Below are 13,216 nucleotides of genomic sequence, written 5' to 3'. Positions count from 1 at the left end.
AATCTCTGGCTTTTAAGCTCTTCTATTTAGTATGTTTTTCCCTCAGCAAAGCATGAAAAAAGAAATCATAGAGAATAAAATAAAGACTCTACATGTGATCATCTCTCCTAATTTTCAGACACTGATGTCTGTGATAAAGTAATTAGGAAAAAAAAAGTACCAATCACATAAGTCATACCAGAGAACATCTCAGGACTGACTTACTAAAATATGTCCCCTTTCCTTCATTCAAATCCTATGTGGGTGGGGGACTGTTAGCAGAATGAGTTGTAAAAAATGTTCTGGTTTCTTTTGCCTAAAATTTAATCTCTCACAGCATGACAGAAGAGGGGGCTTTGAAGTGTAAGGGCAGACAGAGCACAAGATTTATAGTTGGCCAGGGGTGGGGTCAAACTTCTGGCTTTGTTTTTTAGTAGGCTGTATAATCCTGAGAAAGTCCTTTCAAACTCAGTTTCCTCTCCTGTCAGTGTCCATAATCAGGTTTCAGAGAGCAGGCTCGTTATGAAGATTGAATGAGGCAGTATATATACAAATATGTACATACTCTCTCTCTATCTATCTATAGCTAGAGAGAGAGACAGACAGACAGACACTCTAGAACCTGGGACATAGAGAAGAAATGATAACCGCTGACTCTGCTATAAAAGGAAGTGATGTACTTAAAACTTAGTCCCCATGGTTGCACCTACAATATTCTCTTTTTTAAAATGAGTTTTGGGAATTATCATAAATAAATTATTTAGTGCTTTAAAAACCAATGTTCTGCCTTTAAAAATATAATAAAATAATTATAAACCAATGAGAAACAATGCTAAAACACTAAGGTGCCTATATTTGGTGCAGTTTATATATATCTCAAGTCTTTTATATGGAAGTATTGGAAGAAGTAAAACTACCCCTTTGGAAATATTGTATCAGGCAAAAACTAAGAGTTGCCAAATATGGAGTTGAAGATTAACTAAGTGGCAAAATGAAATAAAGCAGTAAACCAAAAACTATGTATGGTACCTCAACAAGTAAAACATAAAGAATATCTAGTGAATCTTGATGGCTAAAGTGATTTAGTAACAATTGTGACTTCTTCAGTTTCTCCAGTATATAGTGTCTGAATATTTGTACTTTCTATTTGATGAAAAGTAGCACATCCTCTTGAACTGTATTTTTCCATGGAGTAAAATCAACTGTAGATCATACATGTAATAATAGACTGCAGGAGACCCTCTAAGAAGACTTTTTCTTCTATAACTTAATATTTATTTGAACCTGTTCACCTATATGATAAGCTAAAGATTTTTTACTCAGTTCAAAGAAAATTCTACATAGTTCACAGAAATTACCTCTACAAAGATAGCCCACTCCTGTTAAATGATCTTGTAAGACCTAATGATTTGCTTTAGAATCCAAGTCTGCATCACAGTATCACAGTTGGAACGTTTGTCTCTTATAATGCCAAGTTCTGCTTATGTATGCCTTTTAGAAAAAGGACATGGGGGGGCTTCATTCCTCATGTTTTTCAAGAGTAGAAAAGTGAGCAACAAATAGGACACTTTCAAGATAATTGTCTTTTTTCATTAGTTTAAAGTGACTTTTTGAGAGATTATCTTTACAAATAACAGTTGACAAAAAGCACAATAATTTGCATGTATTAGACATGACCTGCATAAAATTCCTTTTGGAAGAAAGGTTTTTATATATGAAAATCCAGGCAAAAATGTACTTAAAATATGAGAGTTCACTGACTGATTCCTCTTTATTTTGCTGGGTTGAACGGCTTTATGTAGCTACATTATTCAAGTAAGTGATTTTTGTAATGGTATATCAGTTTAAGTAAAGAGGCTTCAAGAGAAGTCTTTTAGTGGAACAAGAACATCTTTGCCAGTGCCATTTGAAATCATTACAGTACACAATTACAGGAACCCAAAAGTAACAAAACACCCTATAGAAACTCAAAGGAAAAAAACCATCAAAATTAAACCATTGCTTTTGGATACCTCATTTACATAACTGTCAAGGGAAAGAGAGCTAGCTTTTGCTCCTTTATACAGGTCTTCAAGCCTTCAAATGTCACTTAAAACAGAAAAATTAGGAGGGGGCAGAGCAAGATGGCGGAGGAGTAGGAGACCTGGATTTCATCTGGTCTCAGGAATTCAACTGAATAGGGATCAAACCATTCTGAACACCTACGAACTGAACAGGAGATCGAAGAAAAGAATAGCAACAACTCTCTGAACAGAAAAGCGACCACTTACTGGAAGGTAGGATTTGCGGAGAAGTGAATCCGAGGCGTTCAGGAGGATAGACAGCGGGGGAGGGGGCCTCCGTGGGCTGCTTCTGGCAAGTGATAGAGCAGCAGAGCGCAAAATTGGAAATTTTAGAAGTCGGATCCGTTGAGGGACGTCACTCCAGTGGCTAAGTGGGAGGTGGAACCCTCACGGGACAGTGTGGTCTCAGGACCCACCGGGTCACAGAAAGACCGGGGGTACCTGAGTGCAGCAGAGCTCCCAGGTATCGGAGCGGGGAAGCCAGCTGCAGAGACGGAGCTGAGGCGTGGGCTCTCAGCTAGGGGTTGCCATAAACTGTGATCCGCGGCCCAGTCGGGCCACTGCTTCTCCAGCAGGGACCCAACAAGCGGCAGAGCCGGGGAGACTCCCCTTCCTCCCCCGGGAGGAGCGGCGTGGGAGCACACCACAGGGGTCTGCTGGGGTTGGAGACTCCACACGAGATCGGGTGCCAGAGATAGAAATGCTCTGTCACAGGCCGGGTGAGCATGGAGTGTGCCCTGAGACCGGGGAGATTGGAGTGACTGCTTTTCTCTGGGGGCGCACTGAGGAGCGGGGGCCCGAATTCTCAGCTCCTCCGGGCGGAGATTGGGAGGCCACCATTTTCACCCTGGTCCTCCAAATCTGTGCCGGGAGCTTGCAGGGAACAAAAGCTCCTGAGAGCAAATCTGAGCAGCTTGCTTAGCCCAGACCGACAAGGGCGGGGCAATTCCACCTCCAGCAAAGACATTTGGGAACCGCGGCAACAGGCCCCTCCCCCAGAAGATCAGCACGAACAGCCAGCAAGCCAAGACCAAGTTTACCGATCAAGGAGAACGGGAGAACTCCAGCGCTAGTGGAATACTGCACATAGAATTCATGACTTTTTTACCATGATTCATTAGTTTTTCAAAGTTAATTTTTTTAACTGTTTTTTTTTGAATTTTTCTTTTTCCCTTTTTCAACCAACATCTTATCAATTCCCTTTTTAAAACAACATTTTTTATTTTTCATTTTTAGAGTCATATTTTATCCCTTCATAGTAGTTACCCTTATTTTTGGCATATATATATAAGTTGTTCTCTCTTTAAAATTTTGAGATACAGTTTCTTCTAACAGATCAAAATATACCCTAAATCACTAGTGTATGGCATTGTTCTAGTCTCCTGCCTGATCACATTCTCTACCTTTTCTTTCTTTTCTTTTTTTTAAACCTTCTTCTTTCTTTTTTCAAATAACTTCTTATCTATCAATTGCTTTTATAAAATCTTTATAATTTTCATCTTTACAGTAATCTTCCATCCCTTCTTTGTATCAACCCTTATTTTGTACATATATGTCTTTCTTCCTTTATAATTTTAGGAGGCACTTTCTTCTAACAGACCAAAATATGCCCAAAATCTAGTGTGTGGCACTGATCTATGTACTAGCCTGATCATATTTGATCATATTTGGGTTTTTTTGTTTTGTTCTGTTTTTGTTTGTTTTTATCTTTTTCCTTAATTTCTCTTTCTTTCTTTTTTTTTTTTTCTCTCTTTTTTTTTTTCTTTCTTTCCTTTTCTTTTCCCCTGGTTTCAGGGCTTTTCTGATTTGTATAGAGTATATTTGCTGGGGACATTGCTAACCTCTTAGGATTTTGTTTTCTCATTCATCTATTCTCCTCTGGACAAAATGACAAGACGAAAAAAATCACCTCAGCAAAAAGAACAAGAGGTAATACCGTCTGCCAGGGACCTACTCAATACGGACATTAGTACAATGTCAGACCTAGCATTCAGAATCATGACTTTAAAGATATTAGCTGGGCTTGAAAAAAGCGTGGAAGTTATTAGAGAAACCCTTTCTGGAGAAATAAAAGAAATAAAATCTAACCAAGTCGAAATCAAAAAGCTATTAATGAGGTGCAATAAAAAATGGGGACACTAACTGCTAGAATAAATGAGGCAGAAGAGAGAATCAGCGATATAGAAGACCAAATGATGCCTTTGATGCCTGTTTCCTTCCTCACATTAGGGAAGTTCTCTGCTATTATTTGCTCCAATATACCTTCTGCCCCTCTCTCTCTCTTCTTCTTCTTCTGGGATCCCAATTATTCTAATGTTGTTTCGTCTTATCGTATCGCTTATCTCTCCAATTCTGCCCTCGTGATCCAGTAGTTGTTTCTACAAAAAAGAGGCTGGGAAAAAGAGAGAGAAACAACTACTGGATCACGAGGGCAGAATTGGAGAGATAAGCGATACGATAAGACGAAACAACATTAGAATAATTGGGATCCCAGAAGAAGAAGAAGAGAGAGAGAGGGGCAGAAGGTATATTGGAGCAAATAATAGCAGAGAACTTCCCTAATGTGAGGAAGGAAACAGGCATCAAAATCCAGGAGGCACAGAGAACCCCCTTCAAAATCAATAAAAATAGGTCAACACCCCGACATTTAATAGTAAAACTTACAAGTCTCAGAGACAAAGAGAAAATCCTGAAAGCAGCTCGGGAGAAGAGATATGTAACCTACAGTGGTAGAAACATTAGATTGGCAACAGACCTATCCACAGAGACCTGGCAGGCCAGAAAGGACTGGCATGATATCTTCAGAGCACTAAACGAGAAAAATATGCAGCCAAGAATACTATATCCAGCTAGGCTGTCATTGAAAATAGAAGGAGAGATAAAAAGCTTCCAGGACAAACAAAAACTAAAGGAATTGCCAAACACGAAACCAGCCCTCCAAGAAATATTGAAAGGGGTCCTCTAAGCAAAGAGAGAGCCTAAAAGCAGCATAGATCAGAAAGGAACACAGACAATATACAGTAACAGTCACCTTACAGGCAATACAATGGCACTAAATTCATACCTTTCAATAGTTACCCTGAATGTAAATGGGCTCAATGCCCCAATCAAAAGACACAGGCTATCAGATTGGATTCAAAAACAAGACCCATCCATATGCTGTCTGCAAGAGACTCATTTTAGACCCAAAGACACCCCCACATTGAAAGTGAGGGGGTGGAAAACCATTTACCATGCTAATGGACACCAAAAGAAAGCTGGGGTGGCAATCCTTATATCAGACAAATTCGATTTTAAAACAAAGACTGTAATAAGAGATGAGGAAGGACACTATATCCCACTTAAAGGGTCTATCCAACAAGAAGATCTAACAATTGTAAATATCTATGCCCCTAACATGGGAGCAGCCAATTATATAAGGCAATTAATAACAAAAGCGAAGAAACACATTGACAACAATACAATAATAGTGGGGGACTTTAACACCCCCCTGACTGAATGGACAGATCATCTAAGCAAAAAATCAACAAGGAAATAAAGACTTTAAATGACACCCTGGACCAAATGGACTTCACAGACATATTCAGAACATTCCATCCCAAAGCAACGGAATACACATTCTTCTCTAGTGCCCATGGAACATTCTCCAGAACTGATCACATCCTAGGTCATAAATCAGGTCTCAACCGGTACCAAAAGATTGGGATTATTCCCTGCATATTTTAGACCACAATGCTTTGAAACTAGAACTCAATCACAAGAGGAAAGTCGGAAAGAACTCAAATACATGGAGGCTAAAGAGCATCCTACTAAAGAATGAATGGGTCAACCAGGAAATTAAAGAAGAATTTAAAAATTCATGGAAACCAATGAAAATGAAAACACAACTGTTCAAAATCTTTGGGATGCAGGAAAGGCAGTCCTGAGAGGAAAGTATATAGCAATACAAGCCTTTCTCAAGAAACAAGAAAGGTCTCAAATACACAACCTAACCCTACACCTAAAGGAGCTGGAGAAAGAACAGCAACTAAAGCCTAAACCCAGCAGGAGAAGAGAAATAATAAAGATCAGAGCAGAAATCAATGAACTAGAAACCAAAAGAACAGTAGAACAGATCAACGAAACTAGGAGCTGGTTCTTTGAAAGAGTTAGCAAGATTGATAAACCCCTGGCCAGACTTATCCAAAAGAAAAGAGAAATGACCCAAATCAACAATATCATGAATGAAAGAGGAGAGATCACAACCAACACCAAAGAAATACAAACAATTCTAAGAACATATTATGAGCAACTCTATGCCAGCAAATTAGATAACCTGGAAGAAATGGGTGCATTCCTAGAGATGTATCCACTACCAAAATTGAACCAAGAAGAAATAGAAAACCTGAACAGACCTAATATCACTAAGGAAATTGAAGCAGTCATCAAAAATCTCCCAAGAAACAAAAGCCCAGGGCCAAATAGCTTCCCAGGGGAATTCTACCAAACTTTTAAAGAAGAATTAATACCTATTCTCCTGAAACTGTTCCAAAAAATAGAAATGGAAGGAAAACTTCCAAACTCATTTTATGAGGCCAGCATTACCTTGATCCCTAAACCAGACAAAGACCCCATCAAAAAGGAGAATTACAGACCAATATCCTTGATGAACATGGATGCAAAAATTCTCACCAAAATACTAGCCAATAGGATCCAACAGTACATTAAAAGGATTATTCACCACGACCAAGTGGGGTTACCCCTGGGCTGCAAGGCTGGTTCAACATCCGCAAATCAATCCACGTGATACAATACATTAACAAAAGAAAGAACAAGAATCATATAATCCTCTCAATAGATGCAGAAAAAGCATTTGACAAAGTACAGCATCCTTTCTTGATCAAAACTCTTCAGAGTATAGGGATAGAGGGTACATACTTCAATATCATAAAAGCCATCTATGAAAAACCTACAGCAAATATCATTCTCAATGGGGAAAAGCTGAAAGCTTTTCCTCTTAGGTCAGGAACGCGGCAGGGATGTCCACTATCACCACTGCTATTCAACAAGTATTAGAAGTCCTAGCCACAGCAATCAGACAACAAAAAGAAATCAAAGCATCCAAATCGGTAAAGAGGAAGTCAAACTCTCACTCTTTGCAGATGATATGATACTGTATGTGGAAAACCCAAAAGACTCCACCCCAAAACTGCTAGAACTCATACAGGAATTCAGTAAAGTAGCAGGATATAAAATCAATGCACAGAAATCAGTGGCGTTCCTATACACTAACAACAAGACAGAAGAGAGACAAATCAAGGAGTCGATCCCATTTACAATTGCACCCAAAACCATAAGATGCCTAGGAATAAATTTAACCAAAGAGGCAAGGGATCTGTACTCAGAAAAGTATAAAATACTCATGAAAGAAATTGAAGAAGACACAAAGAAATGGAAAAACGTTCCATGCTCCTATATTGGAAGAACAAACATTGTGAAGATGTCAATGCTACCTAGAGCAATCTACACATTCAATGCAATCCCCATCAAAATACCATCCACTTTTTTCAAAGAAATGGAACAAATAATCCTAAAATTTTATGGAACCAGAAGAGACCCCGAATAGCCAGAGGAATATTGAAAAAGAAAAGAAAAGCTGGCGGCATCACAATTCCGGACTTCCAGCTCTATTACAAAGCTGTCATCATCAAGACAGTATGGTACTGGCACAAAAACAGACACATAGATCAATGGAACAGAATCGAGAGCCCAGAAATGGACCCTCAACTGTATGGTCAACTAATCGTTTACAAAGCAGGAAAGAATGTCCAATGGTAGAAAGACAGTCTCTTCAACAAATGGTGTTGAGAAACTTGGACAGCCACATGCAGAAGAATGAAACTGGACCATTTCCTTACACCACACACAAAAATAGACTCCAAATGGATGAAAGACCTAAATTTGAGACAGCTGTCCTTCAAAATCCTAGAGGAGAACACAGGCAGCAACCTCTTCGACCTCAGCCGCAGCAACTTCTTCCTAGAAACATCGCCAAAGGCAAGGGAAGCAAGGGCAAAAATGAACTATTGGGATTTCATCAAGATAAAAAGCTTTTGCACAGCAAGAGAAACAGTCCACAAAACCAAAAGACAACCGACAGAATGGGAGAAAATATTTGCTAATGACATATCAGGTAAAGGGCTAGTATCCAAAATCTATAAAGAACTTATCAAAGTCAACACCAAAGAACAAATGATCCAATCAAGAAATGGGCAGAAGACATGAACAGACATTTTTCCAAAGAAGACATCCAAACGGCCAACAGACACGTGAAAAAGTGCTCAACATCGCTCGGCATCAGGGAAATCCAAATCAAAACCTCAGTGAGATACCACCTCACACCAGTCAGAATGGCTAAAATTAACGAGTCAGGAAACGACAGATGTTGGCGGGGATGCGGAGAAAGGGGAACCCTCCTACACTGTTGGTGGGAATGCAAGCTGGTGCAACCACTCTGGAAAACCGTATGGAGGTTCCTCAAACAGTTGAAAATAGAGCTACCATACGATCCAGCAATTGCACAACTGGGTATTTACCACAAATTTACAAATGTAGGAATCTGAAGTGGTACGTGCACCCCGATGTTTATAGCAGCAATGTCCACAATAGCCAAACTGTGGAAAGAGCCAAGATGTCCATTGACAGATGAATGGATAAAGAAGAGGTGGTATATATACACAATGGAATATTATGCAGCCATCAAAAGGAATGAGATCTTGCCATTTGCAACGATGTGGATGGAACTGGAGGGTGTTATGCTGAGTGAAATAATTTAATCAGAGAAAGACATGTATCATATGACCTCACTGATATGAGGAATTCTTAATCTCAGGAAACAAACTGAGGGTTGCTGGAGTGGTGGGGGGTGGGAGGGATGGGGTGGCGGGGTGATAGACATTGGGTAGTGTATGTGCTATGGTGAGCGCTGTGAATTGTGCAAGACTGTTGAATCACAGACCTGTACTTCTGAAACAAATAATGCAACATATTTTAAGAAAAAAAAAAGAAGATAGCAGGAGGGAGAGAATGAAGGGGAATAATTCGGAGGGGGAGATGAACCATGAGACACGATGGACTCTGAAAAACAAGCTGAGGGTTCTAGAGGGGAGGGGGTGGGGGACTGGGTTAGCCTGGTGATGGGTATTAAAGAGGGCACGTTCTGCGTGGAGCACTGGGTGTTATGCACAAACAATGAATCATGGAACACTACATCAAAAACTAATGATGCAATGTATGGTGATTAACATAACAATAAAAAATTTTTTTAAAAGAAAAATTAAAAACAGAAAAAAGAAAACCCCAATATTGTATATGTGCTATGTGCAGTCTGTTGTAGATGAAGTGGGAAGAATAAAGGAAACCATCCTTGATCTTGAGAGCTACCGGTTTTATGACAGGTGCAGTTTGCTCTTGCTTTCCCTAGGTAAGATCAACAATAACAAACAATTATTACAGTTTTCTGTTTCATGATCCTACCAAATCTGTAATTAAGAACAAAGAAAATAATAAAGACTCCCTGGAGTGAAAATTTTCAAACCTTCAAACTGTAGCCCAGCATCAGCCTCTCCCCATCTTCAAGAGATCTTTAAGGGTCAGCTTTCTCTAGAACATGGTCGCAAAGTGGAGATTTGGCCCCTGTCAAATGGCTCCTGAGCCATTCGTCAGCAGTTGCCTCTCCAGGCCCATTCTCCTTTCCAACTCAGTGTCAGCAACTCTTGGACCATGGACAACTGTCTGTAATAATGGGATGAACTGCTGTTGTTGTTGCTCTAACTTAAGTTCTAAAAAGTGTTTCAAATAGGACTATGCCTAAGACTCACTCCCAGTCAACTGACTCAGGATCAGTGGGGTGGGCTGTCAGCATGGGTAGTTCTTAAAACTGCTCAGGTGTTTCCAATGTGCACCCTGGGCTGTGAAGGACTACCTACAAGAACTCCATAGAGGGTAGGCCAGAGTGTGCATTTAACAGTCCAGGTGAATTTTGGAATTACAGGCCTGACACAAGAATCCCAGATGGGTTTGGCACTTAGGATTTGGATTTAGGATTTGGTCCTCTTTATTTTATTTTATTTTATTTTTATTTTATTAACATAACATATTTTTATTTTTATTAACATAACATGTTATGTTATGTTAATCCCCATACTTTACATCATTAATTTTTGATGTAGTGTTCCATAATTCATTGTTTGTGCGTCACACCCAGTGCTCCACGCAGAACGTGCCCTATTTAATACCCATCACCAGGCTAACCCATCCCTCCACCCCCGGCCCTCTAGAACCCTCAGTCTGTTTCTCGGAGTCCATCATCTCTCATGGTCCGTCTCCCCATCCGATTTCCACCCCTTCATTCTTCCGCTCCTGCTGTCTTCTTCTGTTGTTGTTGACGTGTGTTGTTTGTTTCAGAGGTACCGGTCTGTGCCCCAACAGTCTTGCACAGTTCACAGCGCTTTGTTCTGCCCCCTTCATTCCACTTATAGTACTGTTTTTCAGAGTATAATTTTTGCCCAGAATAATCACTCAATAGTGCAGACATACACACATGATCCTCATGGACAATGATTTTTTAAAATGATACAGCTTAAGTTTATATTCAAGAAGAGAAACAGTTTTCCTAAATTTGACACAATCTGCGGAAACTGTTCTACAAAAGGAGAGATCAGTATACATTATTATGCCGAGTTGCACAGATACCTAAAAAAAAAAAAAAAAAACAAAGGCGATGAGGCACATTATAGAGTCCTGCCAAACGACAGCATCATCCTGATGACAACTCTGAGTCACACACAAATAGAAGCTTTAAAAATGAAGGATTTTGCTTCATGGGGATGAGCCCTACCCCCCTCCAGTCTCTGTAGGTAGTAAAGGAATATTAACAGTTTTTTTTTTTAATTTTTTCTGTCCATAACCCTTCAGGGCTGGAGGTGAACTGGTACTGCTACGCAAATCACATTACTACATTTGTACCTTCTAATACAGATTATGGAGATCATTTTCAAATATCCACAAAATGGTAGAATACAAAGGGTGAAAGGATTTGCTTCTCACTGTGTTCAGATCAGAATCTGTTAGAGGCACTCTTTATGTCCATCAGGCCTTCAAGGAGGAAGTCAGCTGTAGTCTAGTACCTTTCACAAAAGAATTTACATAATATAATGTATTGGGCTAATTTACACAAGACTTTTGAAGAGTTCATTTACAGGAATTGGCTAAAATTAACACAAGTCTAGAGAGTTCACCTATAGCTTAAGTGAACATGTGAGATCGCTCATAGCAATAAACTGTGCAAGATCTGTGGCTATTGCAAACCTCACGACCAGATATTTCTTCTCTAAGAGATTTTTTTTAACTATATAGTTAAACAGTTGAATATCACAGAACTTCTTTTTCTTCTTCCTTTAAATATGGAAAAAATAGAAACTGTGATCATGATAACAAGAAACAAGATGAATAGAAATTATATAAAAATTTGCTGCAATTACCTAGTCTCTATCTCTTCATTCATTGTACTTTTATGGTTCCTAGAATGTTAATATTTGTTATCCTTCCCCTCTTTATCTTACTACAAAGGACAGTAAAGAGTTCTGGAATTTTCAGTTATTTTTTTGTTAACAAGATTATTTTCTCCAAGGGTTTCTCATCAAATGCCATTTATGACCGATAAGTTATTTAATTTTAACCAAGACTAATTTCAGTCTTGAGGCTTATGATTTTGACTCCAAAATAGAAGATTATTTAATAGCAGCTAAGTAAAAGCAAAGTATATAGAGTGGCTAATAGCAAACATGAAATATTCCTCAGGTGGAAATTTTAAAATGTCTTCTGGGCAAGTATCTTTTGGACAATTTTGGTGTTAATCTATAACAAAATCTTTAACAAAAAAAGTTAAGCATTTTTTTACTGAAGAAATTCTCAGAGCTTTCCATATGGTTATGTGCACTATGAATCTTTGAGAGAAAAATACAGTACACAGCCCTTCTCAAACTTACCTGATTAAAAATACCTATTTTCTTAGAGAATCTTCCTTGAGTAGTTTTCTGGATAGCAAACATAGAGAAATCATGGATTACTTTGCTATTCAAATGTGGTCAATAGACCAGCAGAATGGGATCACCTTCTATATTAGAATGGCTGACTCTCAGGCAACACCCAGACCTACTGAACTGGCATCTGCAAGATTCCCAGGGTGATGATACTTTGCATATCCAAGTTTCAGAACCGTTGAGTTAGAGGGTAATTCTGTATCCAAGGTGAAAAATACTTCTGTTTAGATAAGCATACTGCATAGTCATCTTTCTGCAATGTAAGTGAAGGGGATCAGAATATGCCATCCCATAATATGCCAATTTAACATAAGGATTATTTTTAGCTGAAGGCAATTGAAAATCAACAGATGCCCTCCCTTATGTGCCTAAAGGCAGGGCATAAATTTTCCTTTGAAGAAGATGCCCACCTCCCATACCAGGTAGAGAAGAGACACTCTAATCATCTTAGATGGGAAATTGACACCAAGATGAGTTTGCATAAATAGACCTTACTAAAATAGCCCTTATCTTTCATTAGTTCCCCCATATATTTGCTAGTCATTTCCCCATAATTTATTGTCCTTTGATGCCCCAAACCCTCTTGTCTTTGTTAAAAGTGTATATAAGCCCAGAGTCTAACTACTTCTTTGAGTTTTACTCCTTCTCTGTGAACTCCTGTGCACATGACTATTAACAAAAATTGTGTGCTTTTTCTCCTATTAATCTATTGTTAGTTTAATTTGCACACCCCCAGTTACTACTGAATATAAGAGAGTAGAGGAAAAGTTTTTCCTACCCAACATAAACAGGAATTGTTTTGCACAGATATACCCCAAGCACCCAAAACAGTATCTGTGGAACATCATAGGTATTCAGTAAACATCTGTGGATGTAATGGCTTATTATTCTACCCAACTGATTAATTATTCATTATATGGTCCTCATAGTATTTAATCTTAATGGAACATTATCTAGATTTGATGGCTTGAGGGGTTAGATATAGATTTAAGAAGATATGGTGGTCTTTCCCGGAGGCACCACTACAGAATAACTTTCAGCCTCCCAGATAGAATTAAATTTATTGCATACATTATTAAGGATTTTTTTAAA

The sequence above is a fragment of the Zalophus californianus genome, chromosome 1 (assembly GCF_009762305.2).
Source record: "Zalophus californianus isolate mZalCal1 chromosome 1, mZalCal1.pri.v2, whole genome shotgun sequence".
NCBI classification, from domain to species: Eukaryota; Metazoa; Chordata; class Mammalia; order Carnivora; family Otariidae; genus Zalophus; species Zalophus californianus.
This window is presented reverse-complemented; position numbering follows the sequence as displayed.